Source organism: Miniopterus schreibersii (assembly GCF_964146895.1).
Source record: "Miniopterus schreibersii genome assembly, chromosome: Y".
Classification (NCBI taxonomy): domain Eukaryota; kingdom Metazoa; phylum Chordata; class Mammalia; order Chiroptera; family Miniopteridae; genus Miniopterus; species Miniopterus schreibersii.
Window position 1 is genome coordinate 2,864,509 of NC_138120.1, and position 13,622 is coordinate 2,878,130.

General features: G+C 54.0%; 1 protein-coding gene across 3 annotated transcripts in view; it reads left to right on the top strand.

Annotated features, from left to right (window-relative positions):
* LOC308552006 (F-box-like/WD repeat-containing protein TBL1X) overlaps positions 1–13,622 on the top strand; it is a 105,483-nt gene that overhangs the window by 49,308 nt on the left and 42,553 nt on the right. For 2 of the 3 annotated variants that reach the window (XM_081126950.1, XM_081126951.1), the window contains exon 2: positions 767–840. The exons of the other annotated variant lie outside the window; for it this stretch is intronic. The gene's annotated coding sequence lies outside the window, so the exon portion shown is untranslated. The remainder of the gene's footprint in view (positions 1–766; positions 841–13,622) is intronic. 3 annotated transcript variants of the gene reach the window in all.

A 13,622-nucleotide genomic window follows, 5' to 3' on the forward strand; every position in this document is an offset into this window, starting at 1 on the left:
AAGGCCCTTTCTGATCCAGGACCTGCCCTCGCGCCCTCTGCTGCCCGGCCCCCTGGCCTTCCTCCCTCTCAAGGCCGTGCTCACCGCAGGACCTTTGCACCTGCTGTGTCCGCAGCCTGGCGTCTCTCACCCCGTGCAGGTGCTCTGCCCCAGCCCCCACTGCACACTCCTTGCCCCTTGACACTTTCTGTCACCCTACCCAGCTTGACTGTCATCGCCTTCCATGTTACATGATCCCGTTGTGCATGTGCATACAGTTTATTGTCCTTGCTCTTCCGTCACCAAGGTCCCCTTCTCACTGCCTGCCAGACGGGTAATCCCCCAAGACCAGAGACCTTCGATGTCCCTAATCCCAGAGCGGCATCGAACATCGTTTCCGTTTTCCACGCGACGGAAGGAGGAATTGTCATCGGTGAAAGTTGGCTGGGTTGTGCCGAATCTAGAAGCGCCTGTTGTCACTGAGCGCGCTTGGGGATGGCGGGGGAAACGTGCCTGTCGCTGGAGCAGAGTTTTCAGTTACTGAAATGATGTGATCAGTCCCGGTCTCACGAGAGTGTTGACGGCTGTGCGCGCGATGTCCGCGTGTTCTGTACGCAGACGTGAGCCTGGCGTTCACGAGTGGCGGTGTCTACCCTGACACGGGTGTTATTTCCGGTCCTTGTACCCCCAGCTCCGACGTCTGCCTGCTTTGCAGAACCGCCCAGAATGTGCTTCAGCCTGTTTGCGTGGCCGTTGTTGACTCACGTTGGGTCTTTTTCACCAACAGGTGGCTGTAGACAGAGAACGGGCCTGAACACGGACCCCGGGAGGAAGGAGGGGCTCGCCCGCGGCCGGCTCTGAGTAAGTGAAGCTGCGGAGGGCTTTCTCACTGCGTGACGAGCGCCGGAAACAGTGCCCCTGGTTTCTTGTGCTGGGTGATTTGGTGGCATCGGCACGTCGCGATAGATGTGGCATTTAGCTCCTGGAAGTCAGAAGTCTCAGGAAAGACAGTGGAGACGATCATTCGCAATGTGTGCTCCCCAGAAAGGCACCGTGTGTTCTCTGCCGTGTGCGCTTGGGGTGCTTGGTTTTCCTCAGAAGGCTGATTTGTGAGCAACAGCAAGGGTTCGACGGGCTCCTTTCGTCTTCATGCCTTAGCTTGTGGCCACAACTCCCGGTAACGGGCCCGTGGAACAGGCCCCCGTGAGCCCCTGCATTTGCCTCCCACATGCTGGGATTTTGGCTCAAAAGTGTATAAACTTTTGCCTGGCCAGTGTGGCTCAGTGGTTGAGCGTCCATCCACTCTCTCCCTCTCCCTTCCTCTCTGAAATCAATAAAAACATATTTTTTAAAAAGCCTATAAACTTTCGAGACACTTTGCAATCAGCGTGGTGAAGTCTTGTCTTTAGGGGAAGGGCCTGTCCCTGTCCCGCCGAAATGTGAGGGGGTAACGGGAGCGTCCGCCCAGCGTCGGCGCTGGGGTCCGACTGTCCTGGCGCGGCCTTAATGCCGACGCGGCTGCCGTGAACTCAAGGGCGCTGGCTGCTCGGCCCTGAGGACTTTATAAGCCGAGGCCGAAGACTCGAGTGGATTTCTTCGACATTTGGGTACAAAGCCGGCCAAGAGAATTGGCATTGATTTACCTGTTCCCTGTTCTGCGGAGACCGAGTGTTTCGTGAGCCCTGCCACGGCACGGATTTCAGGTGCTTGCCCTGGCCGGTGTGGCCGAGTGGTTAGAGCGTCGGCGCGTGCACCCAAAGGTCTCGGGTTGGATTCCCGGTCAAGGGCATGTACCTGGCGGGTTGCAGGTTCAGTCCCCAGGCCCGATCCGGGTGCGTGTGGGAGGCGACCAATTGATGTGTCTCTCACACGGACGTTTCTCTCTCTCTCTGTCTCCACTCTCTCTAAAAATCAATGGAAAAAATATCCTCGGGTGGAGATTAACAGAAAGTAAACATAAAAAGATTTCACTTGCTTCTTGGTAGGGGATGGAATAGGTAGGGGGCAGGGTGGGACTTGAAGTGAGCTCATTGAGACAGTTAACACCCTGTCACAAAGCCTCTATTATCTGTGGCAGTTTACGTCAGTCCACATAGAGCTCCGTGGCACTTATACATCCTTCAAAACAACATCTACCCTGTTACTTATTTCTAAGTCACTAAAGCTCTGTGGTCCCCTCTGTTTCGCAAAACCTAAAGCGGAGCCTCGGGCGTCGGGCCCGTGCTCACGGCAGGAGGACTCTGGCTCGGCCGCTGGGCTGCGCTGAGTCTGAATATTCCCGATTCATTTGAGGTGATTCAAACCTTTATCGTTTCTTTGCAAATGAACGGCGTTGGCTGCTTGTTACAGGTTTTCACATGGGAGGCCCTGTGTTTTCAGCGGTGAAGGCCAGCGTGTTTACTGGCCTTTAATACTTCTTACAGCTACCCTAGAGACATTTTTCCCGGTGACCACAGTGTTTGGCTTAGGGAATATATATATGCCTGCGAAACCCCTGTTTTAGCTGCAAATGTCACGTTTTCTGCGGAGTCCTTGTCACGGTGTTGACTTATGCAGAATATTATCCTTTTGCACTCCATAAGCATTTGTCTTTGTCAGCAGATGGAGGTGGAATATTAATCCGGGATGAATGCAGATAAGCAGGGAGCAGATGGGTTTCTGGCTCGAAACCTCGGAACAGCAGCTGTGGGGAGCTGTCGACCTCTGAGGAAAGAAATTCCAGGCTGTGGCTGGCAAGGGCTGGCGCGGCCAGATTTGCCAAAAAATGCATCATGCTGTCAGGGAGATATTTTTTCCCTGTGCCTTCTCTGGTGTGGGTTTGATCCTCAGTGACTGCAAGGTGAGGCTCCCTTTGAGAGAGGAATGGTAGATGCCTACGTCACCTGGGAGCCCAGGCCCGGGCAAGGCTGTCCAGGTGCCCAGTGGAAAAGCAAGATCTCGGGTCTGCTCAGTCTGGCGAGGTTGAAGAGAGTCTGTACCCTGGGCCCCGTGGCAGCCAGCTGGGGGGTTGCAGGAGAGGCCCCCCCACTGAGGGAGGGTCTTAGTACCTGCAGAATGTAGGCAGGTGAGCAGGTCTTGCAGGACTGTTGAAAGTGGTGGCAAAGTGGTTCGGTGGTTAGAGCGTTGGCCTGTGGACTACAGGGTCGTGGGTTTGATTCCAGCCAAGGGCATGTACCTTGGTTGTAGGCTCGATCCCCGGCCCTGGCCAGGGCAAGTGCGTCATGGACCCAAGGTCTGTGGGTGGTGCCTGCAGCGTGGACCCCAGGTCTGTTGGGTGGTCCCTTCCCAGAACTTGGCCAGAACAGACTTCATGTTGGGTGAAGTGATGAAATTCTTAATATTAACCACTAAACCTGCCCCCACTTCTCACTTCCCAGCCCCCCAAACCAAAGCACTGCGGGCCGAGGTGGCCCTGACGCTGGGACATGCGAGTCATCAGTGTCCTGATTAGTTATACACACGCGTCTGAGGCTGAGGTTGCGATTTAGCTGAACTGAGTGGGAGCAGACAGGACCCCCAGAGGTGGAGGGCTGAACTGGAGCTCCGTGGGGGCCATGAGGTGAAAAGGGGTGCTGCAGGGGGACAGGGTCGTCTGTGACCAGATGCAGGGACGGGTTTGGCAGGCACAGGGGCCCTGTCCTAATGGAGTAGAATCGGCGGCTGCTTTTAGGAGATTACATCTTTACTGCATCTATTATCAGGGTGCGCAGACAGCTTGCAAAACCAATAATATCGATGACAATGAAAAAATGAAAACCCCGATGCTTTTGTTCCATGAACCTCATTTTTTATCCTGTTGGCAGAAACCGCAGGTTTAAGTAGGACCGATGTGCCTACAACTTAATAAGACAGTTTTCCTGGGGCTTAAATTGAAATCATTCCCCAAAGTAAGCTCCCTTGCAAACCCAACGCCCCAGGGGGATTTCAGATCACAGTCAATGCGAAATTCCTCGGAGCAGGCACTTTGTTATGGTTTCAGGCAGTTTATTGTTCTCCCCCCCCCCCCCCCCCCCCCCCCGCCAAATATTTGCGAGTATGTGAATTACCCTGTGTGCCAACCACAGAAAGTAAAACCACAGAGACGGGGAGGGATAAATTCCTTTTCAGCGGAGAGTGGAAGCATCCTGTTATAACACAATCCGTCTCAACAACAGCATGACGCAGGAAAGTGTAACAGGTCTGACATGAGCAACTTCTGTGTCCTGCACCCTCATGTGACTGCGGGACCCTCTCAAAGGAGTCATCGCAGGCCCTGGTCCGGTGTGGTTTTTAGTTGTGTTTTTTTTTTTGGTGAATCTTTACCCGAGGATATTTTTTCCATTGATTTTTTAGAAAGAGTGGAAGGAGGGGAGTAGAGAGAGAGAGAAACATCGATGTGAGAGAGACCCGTCGATTGGTTGCCTCCCGCAGGGGCCCCGACTGTGGCCGGGGATTGAACCTGCAGACCACGTACGTGCCCTTGGTCGGGAATCGAACACGTGCCCTTTCGGTGCTTGGGCCGACGCGCTAAGGGAGCCACGCTGGCCGGGGTGCAGGCACTGGCCTTGAATTGGGCACGGTGGGAGCCTCAGGCCACCTGGCCGTGGGCAGCAGGCGCACGGCCCCAGGATTTCAGCTCTGCCTCTTGGAGGGCCTGGCTGTCACGTTTCCTGCATCAGTGCTCACTGATAGAGCTGGAAATTGGAACCAGAATAATGAGATTGGCTCTGCAGACGCCCTACGTGAGCTCCGAAGGGAGTTAATTGAAAGCAGGCCCGAGTGTTCCTGCGAGGCCCGGGAGGACCCGTGGGGAGTGACCGCCGAGGGGCTGTTGTCCTGTTCCTGCACCCAGCGCAGGGTCCAGCAGGGACACGTCCCGTCCTCATATTCCACTGCCGGGGAAATTCTGTGTTTTCTCCTACCCGGTGGGAGGCTGAGCTGCGTGCAACAGGGAGGACCAGTGAGCGGGTTCAGCGAGAATGCTGTTTCCAACTGTGTTCTCCCAGCACCTGCCTTTTCGTTTCTGCACATTTCCTCCAGCCCTTTCCCCTGGGTAAAGCCCCAGAGGAGGGAACACAGAGTCATTGTTTCCTGCTGCTGGGTTTTCAGTGTTTGCAAGGAAATCCAGGAACCACGCAGGGGGAGACAGAGATGACTGAGGGAATCTTTCTGTGGGTTCCTGAAGATACAGAACCTTGCTAGTCCTGGCTGTGAAGTCAGTTAAAGTCACATATATGGCCCTGCCGGTGCGGCTGAGTTGGTTGAGTGTCATCCTGCGCACCGGGAGGTTGCCAGTTCAATTCCCGGTCAGGGCACATGCCCAGGTTGTGGGCTCGATCCCCAGTGCAGGAGGCAGCTGATGAATGTCTCTCTGTCGTCGATGTTTCTCTCTCCATCTCTGAAATCAATAAAAACATATTTTTTAAAAGTCACATACATGCTCAGTGAGGAGCTTTCTGGGACTCCGGTTTGCACGGAAGGGGGATTTTTGCCCCCCAGAAAACACTTGGCCATGTCGAAATACGTGTTTGGTTGTCCTCGTTGGGGACGTGCTCCTGACACCTGGTGGGCGGAGACCAGGGCTGCCGCTCACCAGCCCGCAGTGCACAGGATCCCCCTCCGCAGAGAAAGACCTGGCCCCAAAGGCCCGTGGTGCCCAGGCCGAGAAACCTGCTCTAGGGTACTTGTCACTTGCTGGCGCTGTAGGAAGCGTTTGTTATCGGCCAAAAGATGGTCTCCTTGGTGAGGGCCAAGTCCCTGGACCAGCCAGAGGTGCGGGAATCCAGATTCTGAAAGAAAGTTGGAAATCTGAGGGTCAACTCAAAGGAAGCCGTCTGCACGCAGAAGAAATGAGACTCCCCTGAGAGCTGGGGAGGCCACCGGCCCCCGCCTCACGGTCCTAGCTGTGTTTCTTTTTTTTTTTTCATTCCGATTCCACCCGGGCTTCTCCTGAAGGATGCCCGATTTCATTTCTTCCCAGTGCAGTTTCGGTAAGCTGGAGCCGAGCACTCCCTGCGGAGGGATTACGAGAGTCAGGCGGAGCCTTTGCTAAATAAATGTATCAAGAAATGTCAACATCTTTGCAAGAATGTGGCTAACCATTTCCCGGAGCATTGCCGGAGGCCTGTAACCAGTAACTGGGGCTTCAGTTACACTGATGCAATGTTTCAAGGTTCCCAGCCAGGATAGTCAGGTCCTTAATTATTGCTTCAGAGCGGCAAGTGGAGGTTTAAAGAGGGTTTTCTTGGTAGCTTTAAGAGTATCTCCCATGTTACGGTCACACCGCCCGGCGCGGCCCACGTTACATTGATTAGGGTTATTGGCAGGTGTCTTTGCGAGCAGTTTCCCACCCTCGGAGGATTCCACGGGCTTGTCCAGGGAAAGCGCCCCGCAGCGCTGGCGGGCGCTTCAGCAGATGTTCTGCCAGTTCGATGATGTTATCCTCCGCCCGTCCTCGTTTGATAACGCAAAGCAGATCCCCGAATGGCACGGCCCGCTGTCTGCCTTTCTTTTCTCAGATGTCATGATCTCTGTCCCAATTTACTGCTTTTCCTGGTCCCAGCTGATGTAAGCTGTCTCTTACTGTTGATATGTTTAAGTATTTTCACAATAAATCCTTGTTATCCTGAAATGTGTGTATTCATTCCAGGATGATCTGCTCACTGCTGGCTTTGTGCTGGTTATTGCTATTGAAATGATAGTGGGAGTGCAGAGAACAGAGCAGCTGGTGCCCAGAGGGTATGCAAAGCCCCGCCCCTCCTGCAAGGCCCCGCCCCTTCAGCAAGACCACACCCCTTCAGGTCTGGAGGACCTGGGCTCCTACTGGGTGAAGAGGGGATGCAAAGCCCCGCCCCTTCTGCAAGGCCACGCCCCTTCTGCAAAAGCCCCGCCCCTCCTTCAGGCCTGGAGGACCTGGGCTCCTACTGGGTGATGAGGGGATGCAAAGCCCTGCCCATTCCACCAAGTCCAGCTCCTTCTGCTGGGGCTGGAGGACCTTGGCTTCTGCTAGGTGATGAGGGGATGCAAAGCCCCGCCCCTTCTGCAAGACCACGCCCCTTCTGCAAAGCCCCGCCCCTCCTGCAAAGCTCCGCCCCTTCCCCTGGGCCTGGAGGACCCTGGGCTTCTCCTGCTGTGTGAGGGTGGGTTCTGCGGCTGCACCGGCCTGCTGGCCTTAGGGAGGTCCCTCTAAGCCAGAGCACAGTGATGAAGAGGAGATTTCTGGAGTTCAGAGGACAATGCCCTGGGCTGAGAGTGTGACCTCCTAGGACATGTCTGGGAAATGGGCTCTTTGTGGTGTAGCTGGGACAAGGCAAAATGCCCAGGGGGTCAGGGCTGGCGTAGAGGATGGGCCGGGGACCAGCCTGCTCCTTTATTAATGAATAAAACCAAGTCACTTGGTCACCTGAAGGACAGCTGTGATTTTATTTTGGTCATCTGATTTTATTTTTTTAAATCATCACCCAAGGATATGTTTTTATTGATTTTTAGGGTGGGGGGAGAGAGAGAGAGAAGCTTAGGTGTGAGAGAGACACATCGATTGGTTGCCACCCACGTGCGCCCTGACTGGGGTCAGGAATCAAACTGGCAACCCAGGTACATGCCCTTGATTGGGAATCAAACCGGACACCCCTCAAGGCTCAGTGCTGACACTCTAACCCCTGAGCCACACCAGCCAGGGCTAGGCGTGAAGTTTAAAAAAAAAACACCTTGAAAGTATTGTGGTAAAGAGGCTCCCATGTGGCCAACCCTCTAAAGATGAGTAGCCACAGAAAACAAGAGTCGGCAAAGTTGACCGTTCACCTAGACCGGCATTTCTTAGAGGGGGACAATGTCTGGAGGCATGTTTGGTTGGCACAGCTGGGTGTGAGGGTGCTGCTGGCATCTAGGGGGTGGCTGCCTGGGAATCCTACAGGGCACAGGATGCCCCACTACAAAGAATTACCCACACAGTGCAGGCCAGGAGCACCCTCCTGTGCCACTGTGACAACCCCCAGTGTCTCCAGACATCCCCGAAATACTCGCCCCTGTTTGGGAACCATCGCCCTAAACTCCAAGGCTCTGAAGCCGCTCTCTCCCTGGCCTCTTGAGTTCAGCGACGTAAAGGGGCCCCTCTGAGCTGGCAGGGCCAGAGATAGCGCCCCGAGTTCTCCTGCCTCAAGGTCATGACCACCCTCCGTGGACTCAGCGCCCCGGTTCCGTCGTGGTCTCTGGAAACACACGGGGTAGCGTCTCAGGGTAGCCTGTCCGGTTTGCGTGAGTCTTACGTTATCTCAGATGCCACCTTCAAGTCGTTCGTGGAGACGGGTGGACGCGCGACGTATGCTTGCACAAGAGTGGAGAAGAATGAAAAGTCGTCATAGATCTTTCCTGATGGAAGCCCACGTGCAGACCAGGTGATCTCCAAGGGTCACGTAATGACCCGTAGTCTGCCCTCAACTGTCTTGCCGCCCGTGTGTGTCCTCTCACTAAAGTGACACGAGGTGTGGGTGTCCGGGCCTGGCAGAGAGCCGATGGAATCGCGAACGGTCTCCGTGCGTGTCCCCTGAGCCTTTTGGGGAAGACGTGGGAAGAGGCCCCGTGGCCTGTGGTTTCCTGTAACCCTCGCTGTTGCTGGAGCATCCAGTTATAAATAATTGGGGAGAGGCTATCAATTTGTGACATTGCTTCCCAAATATTTATAAGGAAAAAGTCATAAATGAGACTAGTCGTTAAGAGAAGTGAGCCCCGGCCAGTTTGGCTCCGTGGTTAGAGCGTCGCCGGCTGAGGGGTCCTGGGCTCGATCCCTGGCCCCGGTCCGGAGGCAACCTGTCGATGTGTCTCTCTCTCTCTGAAAAAGCAATGGGAAAAATACCCTTGAATGAGAATTTAAAAAACCAGAAGATGATTGAAACCTAAGTAGACTGAAGATTCAGGGGAAAACAAGTTAGAAGTCCAGATTCAACGCCGATCCAAGGAGAGGAAGTGTGTTTTAAAAGCCTCGGGCCGTACGCATAGCTGCCGCTTTGTTTTCGGTGCGGGTTTATCTGTTTCCGGGGACTCAGCTGCCTCTGCCACTCAAGTTCCCATTGACGCCACCGAATTCCTGGCCTTTCGTTTTCTTTATGAAATTCTGTGAGCGTTTTTGCTCCCAAGATATTCATTTGGGACAATAGTGAGTGCCCGCTGTCTCACGGCCCTTCCGCCCACACGCATAATCAGCCACCCACTGCCCCGAACCCCTCCGAAATGGCAAAAGTCACCGACAGGGACAGAGTGCTTTTATTTAAAAAAAAAAAAAAGAAAGAAATGCACAACATGCCGAAAATGTATGGGGACGTTTTCGCTCAAGCAGTCCCTGAGCCCAGTATGTCCTTTCGTTGAGGTCGTCAATCCCCAGCCGAGGATATTTTTTCCGTTGATTTTTAGAGAGTGTGGAAGGGAGGGAGGGAAGCAGCGGGGGGGGGGCATCGATGTGAGACAGACACACTGACTGGTTGCCTCTCACGTTTACCCCAACCAGGGCCGGGGATGAGCCCTTGACCAGGAATCGAACCCGAGACCCTTCGGTGCACGGGCCAGTGCTCTAACCACTGACTCACTCACGTATTCTTATCTGCGGACAAAGTGTAGACCATCTTCGTGGGGAATCATCTTTTTTTAAGGTTTGGGGAGCCCTATATCCAAAACCAAATTTTGGGTTACAGACAAGTCATTGAATCAGTTGGGCCGGACGCGGTGACTCGGACAGAGGTTTGCACAAGGAAAGAGCAGACGGTAAACGCAAGAAGACTAGAGACTTGCAAGGGGACCGTCTGAAAATGACCAGTGGGCTCCCTAGAGAAACTCAGGCGCGGGGCTCACAGCCTTGGCCAGGGGAGCCACGTGCTCTGTGTGTCCCTGTGTCTCTCTTTGTGGCGACCGAACCCCACTGAGAGAGACCCCCCTCCACCGGCACCTGCCGGGCACTTCTGCCGACCGGACGGTGTGCCGTCGACCATGAGACAACCGTCTCATTCACAGTGTTATGGGTTGAGTTGTGTTCCCCCCAATGCACGTCCCAGTCCTAACCCCTGGTAACCCCACAATGCGGCCTCATGTGGAAAGAGGGTCTTCGCAGAAGGAGCAAAGTTAACCGAAGTACAGCGTCCCTCCTCCCGTCCGTTTCCACGAACCGAGGAGACGCCACCCGGGGCCTGGGTGCGTTGAATGGACTCGCACATGTGCAGAGACCGGGTCCAGGGCGAGCACACGCGCACCCGGCGGTTCCTGGAATTCGCGCAGTGACGTCAGACTCGTGGCACCAGACAGAAACTGGACTTTTGCTTTGGAGGGAAAAAAAAAATCTAAACTCTGTTACATGAGGTCATATAAGGAGCTTAAAGCCGCAAAGGGACTCTTCTTTCAGGTGACTCTCTCCCCTGGGAATGTAGAACAGGCCACAGCTCCTCGCAGCCGTAGGTCAGGAATTTGCTAAAGTAAATGAGGCGCGTTTAGGATTTATCTCCTGGTAAATCAACAGCTTTAAGCAGGAACTTTCCTCTCGTCTAATAAAAACACCCGTCTGTCCCGTTTGGACACGGGAGTGTTTCGCCGAGGGGAGCACGTTATTTGCTGGGTGTTTCGGGGGAAATACCAGTCTGGTTTCTAAGCTGCATAAATCTGGGGGGTGAACGGTGTCCCCACTGAGACCCAGAGGTTACCAAACGAGACGTGTTTGATGGTGGCAGGATGGATCCCTTTCTTGGCCGGGTCTTTTTGTTTGTGCGTTTGCTTTAGAAAGGTCGCGGCTTCACGGTACCGTGTGCGCGCGTTTCCTCCTGGCTGCCGAGGCTAATGATTTTCGACGGGTTGAAGATTTGCGGCGATGCAAACGCATTATTGTTGGTTCTGCCACAGTAACAGCTGTTGACCCGGATGGGGTTGGTTTGTTTATCTACCTGTCCGGGCGTCCTATCCAGAGAAGCAGGCGACTGCGTGGGTCCCGGGGACCACGGCTTCTGCCACGGGTCCCCCAGAGTTGCTCACAGCCGGCTCAGCTGGAAGACTGAGACCCGTCGCTACCCAGTTAGTTCCTCAGAAGGCGCGGGGTAAATTAGGGACACATAGAAATGACAGTTACGTGATTTTAAAATTTTATTAGAAATATTTTAGCGCTGGCCGGTGTGGCTCAGTTGGTTGGAGCATCGTCTGGATCACCGAAAGGTGGTGGGTTCAATTCCCGGTCAGGGCACATACCCAGGTTGCAGGTTCGAGCCCCAGTCGGGACGCATGCAGGAGGCAATCGATCAATGTTTCTCTCTCTCTGCCCCCCTTTCTCAGTCTAAAATCAATTTAAAACAACACAATATTTTAGACTTTTTCAGATTTCACCCATTTTACCAAAATGTCCCGTTTTGTCCCAGGATCCCATGCAGGACACGCCTTTGAATGCAGTCGTCACGTCTCCTTGTTTCTTCGGGCTGGGCCGGTTTCTCAGGCGGTCCCTGTGTTTTGTGACCCCGAACGTTCCAAGAAGCTCTGGTCATGAGTTTTGCAGGCCTTCCTTCAGTTCTGGCCGCTGTTTTTACACGATTAGACTGGGGTGAAGGGGGTTTGGGGACCAAGACCAAGTGCCCTCTGATGACCTCATATCCGGGGGGATGCTGTCAGCAGGACCTACCTCTGAGGAGTTGAACTTGATCCCTGCGTGAGGTCACGAGAGCCGGGTGTCTCCGTCTCACGTCACCGGTTTTCCTCCCCACACACTGCCCTTCAAGGCCCAGACTCGGGGGACCTGGTAAGCCCCGCCCCCTGGGGACTGGCTTTGTTTTACGTGAAAGTGTGTGCTGGCCGCCTTACACACCGGGAGATTTTTCTTGGACTGTGGATCCAATCATTCTAGTCTGGGGCCAGCTTTCCTCAGGCCCCGTACCCAGGCTGCACCCCTGGCAGTTCCCACGGTTGGTTTCGGAAAAGTCGAGTGGGGGGTTTAAGGAGATTTGCCAAACCCTCCTCGGGCAGAATCCACACGTGTAAAAACGTCCACTGGTGTGAGCGGGTTTGGGGCCAGTTGACACCTTGGTCTGTTTGTTTGTTTCTTTAAGTGTTTTTTTGTTGTTAATTCTCACCTGAGGATATATATTTTTTCCTATTGGTGTTTTTTTTTTTTTTAATATATCTTTATTGATTTCAGAGAGAGGAAGGGAGAGGGAGACAGAGAGATAGAAACATCCATGATGAGAGAGTCATGGATCGGCTGCCTCCTCACACCCCCGACTGGGGATCGAGCCCGCAACCCGGGCATGTGCCCTGACTGGGAATCGAACCCCGATCGCCTGGATCCTAGGTCAATGCTCAACCGCTGAGCCACGCCCGGCCGGGCTCCTGTTGCTTTTCAAGAAAGACTGGAAGGGGAGGGGGGAAGAGGCATAGATGGGACAGACACACATTGGTTGCCTCCCGCACGAGGCCCGACTAGGGCCAGGGATTCCACCTGCCACCCAGGTATGTGCTCTTGACCGGCGGTCAAACCAGCAACCTCGGTGCGTGGGCCAGCGTGCGGCCACTGGGCAGCACTGGCCAGGCGACACCCCGACGCCTTGAAGTAAGCAGGTAACTGGATCAGGCGGAAAGGCCTCGGGCCCGGGAAGGGAGGGGCGCCAACCCCGTGAGCTCCGGGCCCAGCTTGTCAGCAGAATCGGCGTCTTGGTTAATTCAGCAGGAAGGTCAGGGGGGGCCGTGCTGAGAGTCGTCCTCCACGTAGTATTTTTAGAAGCAGCAAATATCAACCGTAAATATTTAATGTTGTGTTTATAGCCGTTAGCATCCTAAAACCGTAAGGAGGTGACTCGGAGGTGGGTGAGCGTCCGTGTACCCGCGGGGGCAAAGAATCCCCAGCAGGGCAGGGCGCACCGTGGAGGGACGGCGTCTCTGGCGGCCGTAGAGGAGCGACTAGGTCCACAGCTGCCCCATGTAGCTTATCGACACGGAGGAGTCCGTGATTGTTCTCTGCTTGCCAGGCTTTCGTAACTCTTTCCTGATTTATTTTATTTTATTTTATTTTATTTTATTATTTTAAATTTTATTATGATTTTAAAACTCATGTGCTGCCCGGGCCGGTGTGGCTCAGTGATTGGGCCTCGACCTATGAACCAGGAGGTCCGGGTTCGATTCCCGGTCAGGGCACATGCCTGGGTTCCGGGCTTAATCCCCAGTCAGGGGTGTGCAGGAGGCAGCCAATCAATGACCGTCTCACTGATGTTTTTTTTTGTTGTTTTTTTTTTTTAATATATCTTTATTGATTTCAGAGAGAGGAAAGGAGAGGGAGAGAGAGAGACAGAAACATCAATGGTGAGAGAGTCACTGATCGAGCCCACAACCCGGGCATGTGCCCTGACCGGGAATCGAACCCCAATCGCTTAGATCCCAGGTCGACGCTCAACCGCTGAGCCATGCCCGGCCGGGCTCACTGATGTTTCTATCTCTCTCTTTCTCTTCTCTCTTCTCTGAATTCAATAAATGTATTTTTTAAAAAAATAAAAATGTGTTGTGAGCAATTTCAAAACAAAAAATTAAGCCTGGAAAGAAAGCGAAGCCCCCTAAACCCCCCCATCGCGGTTCCCCATCCGTGTTCGGTATGTTTGTGTGTGTGACAAACTATGTATTCGGCTTATAGCACCTGTGTTCCCCTCAACCTCACAGTCGGC